The 15474-nt window shown below is 43.2% G+C and overlaps 1 protein-coding gene across 1 annotated transcript in view; it reads right to left on the bottom strand.

Annotated features, from left to right (window-relative positions):
* LOC124798538 (inactive dipeptidyl peptidase 10) overlaps window positions 1-15474 on the bottom strand; it is a 1422769-nt gene that overhangs the window by 36616 nt on the left and 1370679 nt on the right. The gene's annotated exons all lie outside the window — the stretch shown is intronic.

The raw sequence follows: 15474 nt of genomic DNA, 5'->3' as shown, positions 1-15474 counted from the left end.
AGTTTATTGGTACAACTCAGGGGCAGTAAGTTTGCAAAGATTCAACCATGAAATCGTATCCGAAGTGCCTGAAAAATGATTAAATGTGTGACGCGACCTCCCAGCCACGCCCACTTTTTGAACAAACACTTCACCACCTTGGTGAACAACGATTCCGTCGATTACATTCGCAAGGAGAGGCTTCCAAATTGTTTCCTGAATGATGTGCAGCCCACTTGCAGGTTTCTGGCCGATTTTGAACTTCTAAAAAATGTGTTTGTGGCAAAACCCAGAATCCAAATGAGTCTCTAAATTCACTAACGTGGAAACGATGCCCTAAAACCAGATTTTCGTCTTCTATAGTTGTCAGAATTGCAACTTATGTTGCAGTTCTTGTATTTAATGGCGACAACATAGGGAGAATGAAGGTGTTAGAGAGAATGGGCTTTAAGATAGGAAATTTCACCCAAGATACCTTGAGAAAAATTGATTTACAGTGCCTCTCTGCAGTTGTAAAGTCAGTTAAAGACCTGGTAAAGGAATGAAGGCAGAAAACAAGAAACCAGAATAGAAGCCTTGAAGGGAAAGACAACCCTAAGAACAAATCTGAAGCCGTCTGAGAGGTGAGAGAAGGAAAAAACGTTAAGTTGAACTTTAAATTGCCTCTCCTGAAAATTAGGTTTTTTAGGGTTTATGTACCTTTTTCTCAGGATCTATTTAGTCCAGAACTACGAAATTTTGTGCACTTACTTTTACAAACTTAGTAAATGTTGCTCAGGAGTAAATTTTGAAATTATGATAGCAAGCTCAGATACGGGGTAAAATGCCTGGAATTTGACATGATTTTGTGTTATACTTACATAGTTATAATTAAAAATTATTAAAATTCTCCTATTCAATATGTTCAATACTATACGCAAAGTTATCAAACAGAGAAAATTTTGTAGAAATTTCTTGAATAGTTTCTCAGAAAAAGATATATATATATATATATATATATATATATATATATATATATATATATATATATATATATATTATATTTTGAAAATAAAATTTTTAAATTCCAATAAAAGTTTGTCAACAAAGTTAATATTAAATCTGTTAATGTGATATAAAGCATGGTACATTTCATTGCCGGATATTTAAAATCGTGGATTTGCTGCATCTTTTAAATAGTGTGTGTTTTTCGTGAACTTCACCCCTTAAGGAGCGGGAAAGACCTCCGTGGTTTAATAATCATGTTAGAAAACTATTACGTAAACAAAGAGCGCTTTATCACAGATTTAAACGAATTGAAAATTTACCTGATAAACAAAAGATGAACGAAGCGAAACCGAGCGTACGGAAGTGTAATATCCACGACACTATGTTCTAGCCACAAGATGTTAAAATGAACTAAGTGTACAAACTTCAACAAATATTATCGATACTACGTATAAAAAGACTGTATCGTGTAAAAATGACGATAATTATTTCATTATTTCTGTAATAATTTGATTTCTGTGTGAATTAAAACTATTATCGGAGAACCACATTGATAGACAACGACAATTATAATCTTTTTTGTTATCTGTGATAATTGTGGTTCAGTTGTTCTTCCTGTGCTAACCGATGAACTGTTGGGACGTGAGACGTGTGGAGGTCTGTAAGGAGAAAACCCGTAACGACACTATTAATTATTATTTGAAAAATAGAGTCGCTATTGTCTAGACGTGGATTTGTATTTATTTCAGTTGTAATCCAATCTGAGTAATGTTTTTAAACGTTAATTTTCAGCTCCGCAATTAGGAGCGCAGCTATTAGCGCTAGTAACTTACAGCGGAGTTTACTAGTGGCTGGTATAAAAAATATGAAGTAATTTCATTTAAAATTATTAGTGAATAATTATAAATAGTAAAGAATAGAAAGCAAAATCCTTAAAGAATTTTATCTGAATATACTAACTTGATATAAAAGGAATCGAGAATAACAATAGTCAAGCTGACTATCGTCTGTCTGCCGCCATGTTAGCAAAAATCTCTCCGCGGCAGTTTTTAATCGAGAATTTTAACAAACGTAAATGTTGTTAGATATAAATGAATGGAAATGAATGTGCACTGGTGGTCCCGAATTTGCTTTAAAAGACAGAACACCGAATTCAACTCAAATTGAATCTTTAAAAACAGTGCTCACAGCACGTTACGTAATATCAATTCCTTATTTCCTGATGTATGAGGCCTAATTATTTCGGATGATTTACATGAAATACTTTAATAGGAGATATACGTCAGTGTTGTGCGTGGGTAGTATTTTGTGACTAAATGTTCTCTTTGCTAGAAAAAAGTGCTTCCATCTTAAGTAACAGTTGTGTAAAATCTTATAAATGATATGCAATTTAGTCCCACTCACACGACTTTACGGACAACATTTCTACACAACGTCAAGTGGAGATTTCTTTAGCGGAGTGACAAATATAAGCCGGGATAATCATTTTTGGGATCAAACGAATTGTTACGCTGCCAATTTATTTTTATATTTTTTGATCTACCTGAAATATCATTTATAAGTAATTAAAGCCATGAAATACTATAAACCGGTTCCGCCACAAGAGGAATGAGAAAAGCGTTTACCGACTTCGAAAGCTAATCTTTGCCAACCAATCAGACTAAGAACCCTACGCTCCATTCAGTCATAGCGCGAACTCGGAAACGACAGATGTTGAAATAAAGGATCAAGCAATAGAAAAGCGACTACAATCGCTCATTAGTGGAACGACATCTGGACCGGATGAGAAACTTGTAAGATTTACAGAGATTAATCGAAAGAACTTGCTCCCCTTCTAGCACCAGTTTATTATACGTCTCAGGCTATGACGGGTACATCGCGAATCGAAAAACGTGCAGGTCATTCACGTTTTCAAGAAGGGTAGTAAGACGGATGTACGTACTTCTAGATCTATATCGCTACCATCAATCTGTTGTAAAATTATGAGACATGTTTTATGCTCTCTTATTATGACGTTTCTGGAGAACGAAAATTTCCTCTGTAAAAATCAACATGGATTCCATAGACAGAAATCTAGTGAAACTCAGCTAGCTGTGTATCTCCACAATATCGACAGCGCTGAAGACATCGGTGCTCAGGCTCAAGCCATGTTTATTCACTTTTAGAAAGGCGTTTAACGAAGGCTCGCAATGCAGTTTAGTAACAAAAAAAGAAGAAAAAAAGCGCGAGCTCACCATGCATCGGACCCGATTAACGACTGTATTCAAGACTTCCTTCGAGGTAGAACTCAACACGTCACTCTTAACAATACAACGTATTAGGGGTATAGGTACAAATATTCTGATAATTGGTACCGTAACACGTACCAGCTCCAGTGTGTTACTTGTTTTTTCTCTGTTTTCTAAAAGTCTTCTTGCAAACGTGTCACATTGTTTACTACCTAATGTTTTCTACACGCTCGTAACTGCACCACAAAGTGGACTACATTTGTCAGTACAAACTACCCGCTTTGCGTCCATGCATCCAAACTTCAGCACCTGATCTCCTGCCCAAGGCAAAAAAAAAAATGTTAATGGCTTGCTTGTACCATGCGCACTTGGATATACAAATCAACCTAAAAACATGACTTATTACTCGTAATGGCTGTTATTTTTGATGTGAAAATAAAGTGAATACTGAAGTAATGTTGTTCAGTAGACTGTCCTCAGTCATAAATAAAAATATCTGAAATTTACTCGTAATACGCAGTTTACAGGGTGAATCACCTAACGTTACCGCTGGATATATTTCGTAAACCATATCAAATACTGACGAATCGATTCCACAGACCGAACGTGAGGAGAGGGACTAGTGTAACTGGTTAATACAAACCATAAAAAAATGCACGGAAGTATGTTTTTTAACACAAACCTACGTTTTTTTAAATGGAACCCCGTTAGTTTTGTTAGCACATCTGAACATATAAACAAATACGTAATCAGTGCCGTTTGTTGCATTGTAAAATGTTAATTACATCCGGAGATATTGTAACCTAAAGTTGACGCTTGAGTACCACTCCTCCGCTGTTCGATCGTGTGTATCGGAGAGCACCGAATTACGTAGGGATCCAAAGGGAACGGTGATGGACCTTAGGTACAGAAGAGACTGGAACAGCACATTACGTCCACATGCTAACACCTTTTTATTGGTCTTTTTCACTGACGCACATGTACATTACCATGAGGGGCGAGGTAAACGTACACACATGGTTTCCGTTTTCAATTACGAAGTGGAATAGAGTGTGTCCCACTGGAAACGTGTCGACGTAAGTGGTATCAGCATGATGGTGCACCTGCACATTCCGCAATTAACACTAGGCTGACCTTTTACAGGATGTTCGACGGGCGTTTCATAGGACGTGGAGGACGCATAAATTGGCCAGCCCGTTCTCCTGATCTTACACCTCTGGACTTCTTTCTGTGGGGTACGTTAAAGGAGAATGTGTACCGTGATGTGCCTACAACCTCAGAGGATATGAAACAACGTATTGTGACAGCCTGCGGCGACATTACACCAGATGTACAGCGGCGTGAACGACATTCATTACGCCAGAGATTGCAATTGTGTGCAGCAAATGATGGCCACCACATTGAACATCTATTGGCCTGACATGTCGGGACGCACTCTATTCCACTCCGTAATTGAAAACGGAAACCACGTGTGTACGTGTACCTCACCCCTCATGGTAATGTACATGTGCGGCAGTGAAAAAGAACAATAAAAAGGTATTAGCATGTGGACGCAATGTGCTGTTCCAGTCTCTTCTGTACCTAAGGTCCATCACCGTTCCCTTTGGATCCCTACGTAATTCGGTGCTCTCCGATACACACGATCGAACAGCGGAGTGGTACTCAAGCGTCAACTTTAGGTTATAATATCTCCGGATGTAATTAACATTTTACAATGCAACAAACGACACTGATTACGTATTTGTTTATGTGTTCAGATGTGCTAACAAAACTAACGGGGTTCCATTTAAAAAAACGTGGGTTTGTGTTAAAAACTTACTTCCGTGCATTTTTTTATGGTTTGTATTACCCAATTACACTAGCCCCTCTCCTCACGTTCGGTCTGTGGAATCGATTCGCCAGTATTTGATGTGGTTTACGAAATATATCCAGCGGTAATGTTAGGTGACTCACCTTGTATATAGATGATCTTGCCGTAAGCTCCATAAGGCTGTTCGCAGATGTGGTTGTCCTTAAAAAGGTAGTAAAAAGGTTAAAGCACTCCATATTCAGGCCACACGTGGCCCATCGGGACCATCCGACCGCCGTGTCATCCTCAGTTGAGGGTGCTGATAAGAGAGGCATGTGGTCAGCCCACTGCTCTCCCGGTCGTTACGAGGGTTTAGTGTGACCGGAGACGCTACTATCGGTCGAGTAGCTCCTCAATTGGCATCACGAGGCTGAGTGCACTCCGAGAAACGGAAACAGCGCATGGCGGCGCTGATGGTCACCCATCCAAGTGCCGGCCACAGCCGACAGCGCTTAACTTTGGTGATCTGACGGGAACCAGTGCATCCACTGCGGCAAGGCCAGAAAATTGTAGCTATTTGCAGTAAGTCGTGCAGATGACTGATAAACGGTGCCGTGACTACCAATTGACCCTACACGTCAATAAACGTAACATACTAAGCATACATAAGAGAAAAAAAAATGGTTCAAATGGCTCTGAGCACTATGAGACTCAACTGCTGTGGTAATCAGTCCCCTAGAACTTAGAACTACTTAAACCTAACTAACCTAAGGACATCACACACATCCATGCCCGAGGCAGGATTCGAACCTGCGACAGTAGCAGTCGCACGGTTCCTGACTGCGCGCCTAGAACCGCGAGACCACCGCGGCCGGCATAAGAGAAAAAGTCCACTAATGTGCAACTACATTGTTGGTGACGAAGTCATAGAGACAGTAACAACCGCAAATTATCCAGAAGCAACCATCTGGAGCGATCTTAAATGGAATGACTATATAAACAAGTAACAAGAAAGACTGATCGTTTAGTCGGCGCGAGACAGATATGCGCAACAAACTCCAGTGGCAAAAGCTTTCAGAGAGGCGTTATGCGTGACGCAGGAATGTTCCGGGAAGAGATGAACAACACCTTATTTCCGTCTCCATACGTCTCGTGAACTGATCACTACGAGAAAATTTGAGAAGTTTGAGCTAATACGGAAGTTTACCGATAATCATTCTTCCCACGCGCCATTCGCGGATGGAACAGGGAAGAGGGGATCAGTCATTGGTACCGGAAGTACCCTCCGCCACTCACTTGAGAACTATGGATGTAGATGAAGTGCCTTCTTCCCTTGTTTGCATTAACAGAAAGAGAAAATAACGCAGGAACATCAAAATATCTTACGAAAAAAGGACATGTGCACATCTTGTCGCACTTGATCAGCAGGATAAGTGTCAAAAATTCACATCCCTCATCTATGACTGCCTCCTACCTCCAGGATATTGACAGTATGTAACTTCTACCGGGAGTCCTCAAGGAAGATTAAAAAAAAATGGTGCAAATGGCTCTGAGCACTATGGGACTTAACATCTATGGTCATCAGTCCCCTAGAACTTAGAACTACTTAAACCTAACTAACCTAAGGACAGCACACAACACCCAGTCATGACGAGGCAGAGAAAATCCCTGACCCCGCCGGGAATCGAACCCGGGAACCCGGGCGTGGGAAGCAAGAACGCTACCGCACGACCACGAGATGCGGACTCTCATGGAAGAAAGGAACATTTGTTGAGGTGTGCCCCGACACCTGTTGTTGGTATAGCAATAACGCTATGGAAGTCACCTTGCAACAGTATTCCTTCAAACCTTTCGTGAAAGAACTACGTAACAAGATAAACGCTTGTCTGCTGTTGCGAGGGTTTCTCTCCTCCTTGAAGTTGTCTTTTTACTCGTTTCGGAGGGACCCCGCCTTCCGCCCAACTTTTCCACTGAAATGACGATTCCTACTGTTACTTAGTAACTGGTGGAGGTAGGTTTACAAACAGGGTTTATTATCCCAATTACAAATCGATTTAGCATCTGAACGACAATAAACTCATATCACCATATCACAACGTAATTAACTTTCTTTGCGGTGTGCTGACCACATGCCCCTCCGTATCCGCAACCAGTGACACCTATCGGTTGAGTATGACACGGCGGTCGGTCGGTGCCATTGGACCTTTCGAGACCTGTTCGGACGTTGTTTGGTTTAGTTTATTGACTCTCTTTACCATTCCGAGTCAAAATACATTTCCTTGTTACACATAGATCTATTTAGTTGAGTCCCACCTGCCTACTCGGACGCCACGACCAGCCGTCCGACGCGAGACTTGGTGAAAACTAGTAATAAAACAGTGAAGGCGCCTACGTGAAGTGGGGTGGTATAAGATAAGACCCAGAACACTTATGTCATTTGCTGTGACGCTGGGTGCCGCTAGATTGGGCCGAGCGGAGGCTATCACAGCGGAAGGCAGTGCAAACGGAGGAGGAAGCTAAGTTGGTGAACTTTGGTGTGAGGATACAAGGCCATCCGTTAGGACGAGTGAAAGTGAATGGCATTATACCGACTAGCCTGCCCGTTCACGTAAATGGACAATTTTGTTGTTCATTTGGGTTTTATTATGCACAGGTTTCTTTAAGCTACTGGGTTTTTATATTGTGGTTTTTATCACCTATTTGATTTGTTTCCTCATTTCAATGTGCTCATTAATATTTTAAAATTTGTCTTAGTTTACTTTTCTACGCACCTTTCGTATTGTTAACATCACTTTATACATTTTTTATCCTATGCTGTATTTAAAAAAAGTCAATTTGAATGTGAACGGGAAGGCTAGTTGGTCTCATGGCGTTTACCTCCAGTCGTTCTAACAGACGGCCATAATATCGTTACACTAAAGTTTACCAACTTCGCTTCCTCCTTCGCGTGCGTCGCTTCTTGCTGTGCGCTCGCTTGCGGTGGTCGCCTCCACTCAACCCAGTATAGCTGCATTCGGGGTCGCAGCACGCGACGCAAGTGTCTTATACCAGGCCTCTTCACCCAGGCAGTTTCTCTGTTTTAGTGGTTGCCATGTTATTGCAAGGGACCCCCTTCTCATTTTTCACCGTTCTAGCCCGATCACTGTCGGAATTTTATTAATGATAGTCCTCATCCTTTTACATAGTACACTACTGACCATTAAAATTGCTACACCAAGAAGGAATGCAGATGGTAAACGGGTATTCATTGGACAAATATATTATACTAGAACTGACATGTGATGGCATTTTCACGCAATTAAGTGCATAGATCCTGAGAAATCAGTACCCAGAACAACCACTTCTGGCCGTAATAACGGCCTTGATACGCCTGGGCATTGAGTCAAACAGAGCTTGGATGGCAGCTTCAACTCGATACCACAGTTCATCAAGAGTAGTGACTGGCGTATTGTGACGAGCCAGTTGCTCGGCCAACATTGACCAGACGTTCTCAATTGGTGAGAGATCTGGAGAATGTGCTGGCCAGGGCAACAGTCGAACATTTTGCGTATACAGAAAGGCCCGTACAGGACCTGCAACATGCGGTCGTGCATTATCCTGCTGAAATGTAGGCTTTCGCAGGGATCGAATGAAGGGTAGAGCCACGGGTCGTAACACATCTGAAATGTAATGTCCACTGTTCAAAATGCCGTCAATGCGAACAAGAGGTGACCGAGAAGTGTAACCAATGGCCACCCTCACCATAATTATGCTGTAAAGAGAACCTGGATTCATCGGAAGAAATGACGTTTTGCCATTCGTGCACCCAGGTTCGTCGTTGAGTGCACCATCGCAGGCGCTCCTGTCTGTGATGCAGCGTCAAGGGTAGCCGCAGCCATGGTCTCCGAACTGATAGTCCATGCTGCTGCAAACGTCGTCGAACTGTTCGTGCAGATGGTTGTTGTCTTGCAAACGTCCCCATCTGTTGACTCAGGTGTCGAGACGTGGCTGCACGATCCGTTGCAACCATGCGGATAAGATGTCTGTCATCTCGACTGCTAGTCGTACGAGGCCGTTGGGATCCAGCACGGCGTTCCGAGGAGCAATGTCGCGATACGATAAACCGCAATCGCGATAGGCTACAATCCGACCTTTATCAATGTCGGAAACGTGATGGTACTCATTTCTCCTCCTTACACGCGGCATCACAACAACGTTTCACCTGGCAACGCCGGTCAACTGCTGTTTGAGTATGAGATATCGGTTGGAAGCTTTCCTCATGTCAGTATGTTGTAGGTTTCGCCAACGGCGGCAACCTTGTGTGAATGCTCTGAAAAGCTAATAATTTGCGTGTCACAGCATCTTCTTCCCGTCGGTTTAATTTCGCGCCTGTAGCAGGTCATCTTTGTGGTGTAGAAATTTTAATGGCCAGTAGTGTATTACATACATAGTATGTAAAGATAATTTTTTAGCGCACTTCCATTGTTTGTTTTCAGTAACTGCACCTGATGATAGGCATTTGTTAGCCCGGAACCGGTCGACATTCCATACTAATTGATACGTTACGCCCTTGGCGCCAGTTGCTTCTCTGTATTCATTTAAGATCTCTGCGATCGACTCTGTATCGCGTGCCTGCAGTTTTCCTCTTTGGTCGCTTTTCGGATATTAACGCGCACGACGGTGTGGGGAGAGGGCTGGTTTTGGTCGGTTGGTTGGTGCTCCGGTGTGCAGTCTGGTTGCCGGCGGTCGCTCTTTGCGCGCTCTCGGCCTCTTCCTGTCACGTGGGCAATGGGTCTGCGGACTGACATGTGCATGCGGTCGGCGAGTGTGTGCTGCGTCCAGTGAGAGGGCATTGGTCTCATCTGTGCTGCTAAACGATGTTCACATGTGAAGGTGGCTTCAGAATGTATCAGTCTGCAACCAGATACGCTACAGAATCAAACGTGTTTGGACGTCCATGTTATCTGTTTTGTGTTGACCATTGGTGCACAACTTATTGGACAGTGGTTGGCTGTGTGAATGAGATTTGCCTGTTTTGGATGCACTTGATATACGGGCAATGAGTATCTATCTAAGCGTGTTTCTGTGCACTCCGAAAAAGTCACAGGTTAGATTTTCTGGCAGTTCTTTCTGCCTTTTGCTATTAAGTGTAATCCACCTATAGTGCATTCTTTTGTAAAATTAAGAGATTAAGCCTATGACATTATTTTTCTTCTTGTATGTAGTTATTTTTTAGAATGATAAGGCAGAGTATATGTTCTGCTTTCTAAACATTCTGCAGTGTTCTCGCGGTGAATGTTTATGTATTGTGGTTCTTGTGCAAAGGGTGGTTGAACTGTTGTTGTAGACAGTGATTTTGCAAGAGATTTAATTTGGCTGTTTTGAAATTTTTCTAATGTTTTAAGGATTGTGTTACTCTGGATACTGCCCAGTTGCTGTGTGGTTTTATGTTGTTGATTCAGTGGTATAATCAGCGGTGTGCGTCGTCCGTTGTAGCTGGTTGTTTAACTGGGCACGACGCCTTGGCGGCGGCCGGTTTGAATTGAAACTGATAGCGCGGTCGCTGAGTTTATCAGTGGACTCCAGTTCTTCGGCGAATTTTATGATTTGTTCCTGGTGATACCGAGGGGTCCGTCTTTCCTCCTCCACCGTTCATTCAGCTCGATATGAGTTGTAGCTTTCGCGTACCTCTGATGTGCCGTCACTTGTCACTGAAATTTTGTTATACCTGAAAGATGTCTTTCATTGTACTGGGTTTTTAATATCTTATTGATAAAGAGAAATTGTGAGTATTTCTGCTGTTATTTCTTCAAAGGTGTCCTGATTCTGTGGGAGTTTGTCTCAGCAAACTATTTTTTGTTTGCATGATTCTTAACAATAAATTATTTATTGTTTGCAGGTCAGTTGTGACGCCTGTAGACATTTTGTCTGTTTAGCAAACATTTCTAATTCTAGGTCAATTATGTATATCATTCTGGGGTAACAGAAGTTTGCTGTTTCATGCAACTGTTAAATAAAATCTATTGGAAATTACAAGCCAGAATTTGCGAATGATTGTTAATTATTGACTGGTTTTATTGAGTTGAAGTATCCTTGAGCGTGTGTCCGACGTCACACTAATATTATAAATGCGGATTTAGCTCTGCCTGTTACGTTTTCACGAATAAACAGCTGAAACGATTTTGATGAAATCGGGTATGGAGATAGCTTGAACGCCGAGGCAGAACATAGGCTACTGCAAAAAGTGTTTAGTATAAGATACTTAATGATTTCAAGAATAGAGCGCTATATATGATACAATAATTATTCTTTGAAAAAGCTGTTTATTCTTTGACTTATGAACTTCATCATAGTTGTAAACACGCTTTTATTGTTTGTTTTGTTCTATATAATACGCTTCAACGTAAGGAGTACAATACTTATATAATCCTCAACGTGTTTGATCCATACTTCTACTGAGCGATGTGGCGCAATGGTTAGCTTACTGGACTCGCATTCGAGAGGACGACAGTTCAAACCCGCGTCATGATTTAGATTTTCCGTGATTTCCCTAAATCGCTTCAGGCAAATTCCGGGATGGTTCCTTTCCCATCCTTCCCGATGGAACCAATGATCTCGCTGTCTGGTCCCATCCTCCTAAATCAACCGTACTGCTATTCTAATCTGTCACAAGCCAGTCGCATTTTAACTGCAGAGAGTCACGCGTCTCATAGCTTCTGGGACGCTTGAAGTCTCAACAGTGACCTCATTTAAATTCCTTACGACAAACAGAGACACGTCGCGCCTTTATACATACAACGTGGGAGTCTTTTAGTGAGACTGCGTTTATTTACGATGCTCAAGGGCAGCCGTGGTCAGCAGGCAGAGCGTGAGGGCACCTGACGTTATTGCACGTAGAAATGTTATAAAATTCGCACTGAATCGAATTTCAGATTATTCATTTTCTTTCTTCGTCAGTTTAACGCTATTTAATAATTTTAAGAAGTCCACGTTTTATTTCAGCACTGTCAGTATCACTCTTCGTAACAAAACTATTGATAAGCGCTTACAGCTCATGGTCTTTTGGTTAGCGTTGCTGACCCTTGATCACAGGGTCATGGGTTCGTTTCACAGTGGAGTCGGATTTCCTCCGCTCGGGACTCTCTCTCGCTCTCGCTCTCTCTCTCTCTCTCTCTCTCTCTCTCTCTCTCTCTCTCTCTCTCTCTCTCTCCCTCTGTGTGTGTGTGTGTGTGTGTGTGTGTGTGTGTGTGTGTGTGTGTGTGTGTGTGTGTGTGTATGCGTGTGCGTGCGTTTGTCTTTTTTCTTTATCATCATCGACGTGCGAGTCGCCGAATTGGCGTCAAATAAAAAGACTTGCACCAAGTCGCTGAATAGTCGAACGGGGTCTCCTGGCCAATAAAGGCATTCGCACATTTCATTTTGTTTTACTGATATGGGAGGGAAGAGAAGCTGCAGGTAACAGCCAGTTTAAAAATGAAAGCCGTACAACTCAAGCGGTGATTTCTATGTCTGTTACAATTTACAAACAGCTGCAGCTCTGCTTACCACCATCTGTGGTGGTACTGGAATGGCATAAAAGATAATGGAATCATTTTCCGTCCAGCACAGACGGCAGTAATGTAGATAGGGACGTACACTGAAGAGCCAAAGAAACTGGTGTTTTTGCCTAATATCGTGCAGGCCCCCCGCGAGCACGCAGAAGTGCCGCAACACGACGTGGCAGGGACTCGACTAATGTCTGAAGTAGTGCTGGAGGGAACTGACACCACGAATCCTGCAGGGCTGTCCATAAATCCGCAAGAGTACGAGGGTGCGAAGATCTCTTTTGAACAACACGTTCCAAGGCATCCCAGATACGCTCAACATTGTTCATGTATGGGGAGTTTGGTGGCCAGGGCAAACGTCTAAACTGAGGAGAGTGTACATGGAGCCACTTTGTAGCAATATTGGACGTGTGGGGTGTCGCATTGTCCTGCTGGAATTACCGAAGTCCGTCGGAATGGACAATGGGCATTAATGAATGCAGGTGATCGCATGTGTGTCACCTGTCAGTCATATCTAGACGTACGAGGGGTCCCATATCACTCCAACTGCACACGCCCCACACCATTACAGATCCTCCAACAGCTTGAACACTCCCCTGCTGATATGCAGGGTCCATGGATTCGTGAGGTTATCTCGATACCTGTACACTACCATGCGCTCGATGGAATTTGAAACGAGACTCGTACGACCAGGCAAAATGTTCCGAGTCATCAACAGTCCAATGTCGGTGTTGAAGGGCCCAGGCGACGTTTAAAGCTTTGTGTCGTGGAGTCATCAATGGTACACTACTGGGCCTTCGCCTCCGAAAGCCCATATCGATGATGTTCCGTCGAATTGTTCGCAAGCTGACACTTGTTGATGGTCCCACTCTGAAATCTGCAACAATTTGCCGAAGTGTTGCACGTCTGTCGCGATGAACGGTTCCCTTCAGTCGTCATTGGCCTCATTCTTGCAAGATCTTTTCCCGGCAGCAGCGAATTCGGAGATTTGAAGTTTTACCGCATTCCTGATATTCACGGTACACTCGTGAAATCCCCACTTCATCGCTACCTCGGAGATGCTGTGTGCCATCGCTCGGGCGCCGACTCTAACACCATGTTTAAACTCTCTCAAATCTTGATAACCTGCCATTGTGCAGCAGTAACCAAGCGAACAACTGCGTCAGACACTGGTTATCTTATGTAGCAGTTGCCGATCGCAGCGCCGTATTCTGCCTGTTCATATATCTCTGTATTTGAATACGCATGCTATACCAGTTTCTTTGGCGATTTAGAGTGCAAAACGCTGCGCTATGAGGACCACATACCAGGCCTGGAATAATACCGCGCCACTGGGTATTTTGGAAACAAGGGCTGGCGGCTGGTGTTGCGACACGGCAGGGGCATGCCGCCTCCGGCTGCGGGCGGCGGCGGCGGTCAGGGGTCGCGGCGCGACTTCTGGCCAGGAATTCGCTGCGGCGAGCGGCGTGGCCCGGCCGCCTTCGCATTACAGCCCACTGAATAATGCATGCGGCCGGCACAGACACCGCGCGGCCTCCGGAAAGGGGCCGCCACACGCCATTCCTGTAGCCCACACTACCTTCTTTGTCCCTAGTTAACTCCCGTGTGCTCTCAGGTCCGTTTCAGACGCATTTCATTGGTCATCCTGTTGTTTGTTCCAAACATCAAAGTAAAGCTGCTGCCCCCTACATGATGGAGACATTTCTTACCGTAATCAACTACATCATTCTAACAAGGGAACCTCCCCATCGCACCCCTCTCAGATTTAATTACAAGTTGGCACAATGGATAGGCCTTCAAAAACTGAACACAGATCAATCGAGAAAACAGGAAGAAGTTGTGTGGAACAATGAAAAAAATAAGCAAAATATACAAACTGAGTAGTGCATGCGCAAGATAGGCAACATCATGGACATTCTGAACTCTGAAGTGCTGTGGTCCCGTGGTCAGCGTGAGTAGCTGCGAAACAAAAGGTCTTTGGTTCAAGCCTCCTTCGGGTGAAAAACTTTTTATTTTCAGACAATTATCAAAGTTTAGGCACTCACACATAATCAACTTCGTTCTCCAAAATTCCAGTACATGTTCAGATTTGCTTGGACACATGTAGGATTTGACGGTCTACACACGGAAAAATTTGAAAACGTTAAAAACATATGTTTTGACAGAGCACAGGGAAAACTGTGCGACTGTGAAACTGTTGCATTCATTTGTTGCAGTTTATGTGACAAACTTTTATGTTTTCATCACTTTTTTGGGAGTGATTATCACATCCACAAGAAAACCTAAATCGGGCAAGGTAGAAGAATCCTTTTACCTATTCGCCAAGTGTACAAGTTAGATGGGTCGACAACATATTCCTGTCAGGTGACGCACATGCCGTCACTAGTGTCGTATAGAATATATCAGAAGTGTTGTCCTGTGGAGGAATCGGTTGACCTATGACCTTGCGAGCAAATGTTTTCGGTGCCCATTGGAGAGGCACGTCCTTTCGTCTACTTATCGCACGGTTTTGCGGTGCGGTGGCAAAACACATGCACTAAACTTATTACAGTGAACAGAATAAAGAAAGAAAAATTTTCACTCGATGTAAGACTTGAACCAAGGACCTCCCGTTCCCGAGCTGCTCACACTTACCACGGGACTACGGCGCTCCTGAGCTGACAATATCCTTAATGTTGCTTATGTTGCACATGGACTATTCAGTTCGTATATTTTGCTTCTTTTTTTCGTAGTTCCACACAACTTCTTCCTGTTTTCTCGATTGATCTGTGTCCAGATTTTCAAGGTCTATCCACTGTTCCAACTTATAACAAAATCTGCGGGGGTGCGATGGGGAGGTTCCCTCGTAAGGGACGATAGCAAACTGACAGTATGCTTCCACAGAAGCTGCTATCTTTCATCTTTTCTCTTATGGATCCATGCAATCAGGTAGATGCAATATTTCTTGCTTGCCGAAAAGCATTACATG

Source organism: Schistocerca piceifrons, chromosome 5 (genome assembly GCF_021461385.2).
Source record: "Schistocerca piceifrons isolate TAMUIC-IGC-003096 chromosome 5, iqSchPice1.1, whole genome shotgun sequence".
In the NCBI taxonomy this organism is placed as follows: domain Eukaryota; kingdom Metazoa; phylum Arthropoda; class Insecta; order Orthoptera; family Acrididae; genus Schistocerca; species Schistocerca piceifrons.
Note: the sequence above shows the minus strand (reverse complement) of the source record. Positions and strands in the feature narration are given on the sequence as shown.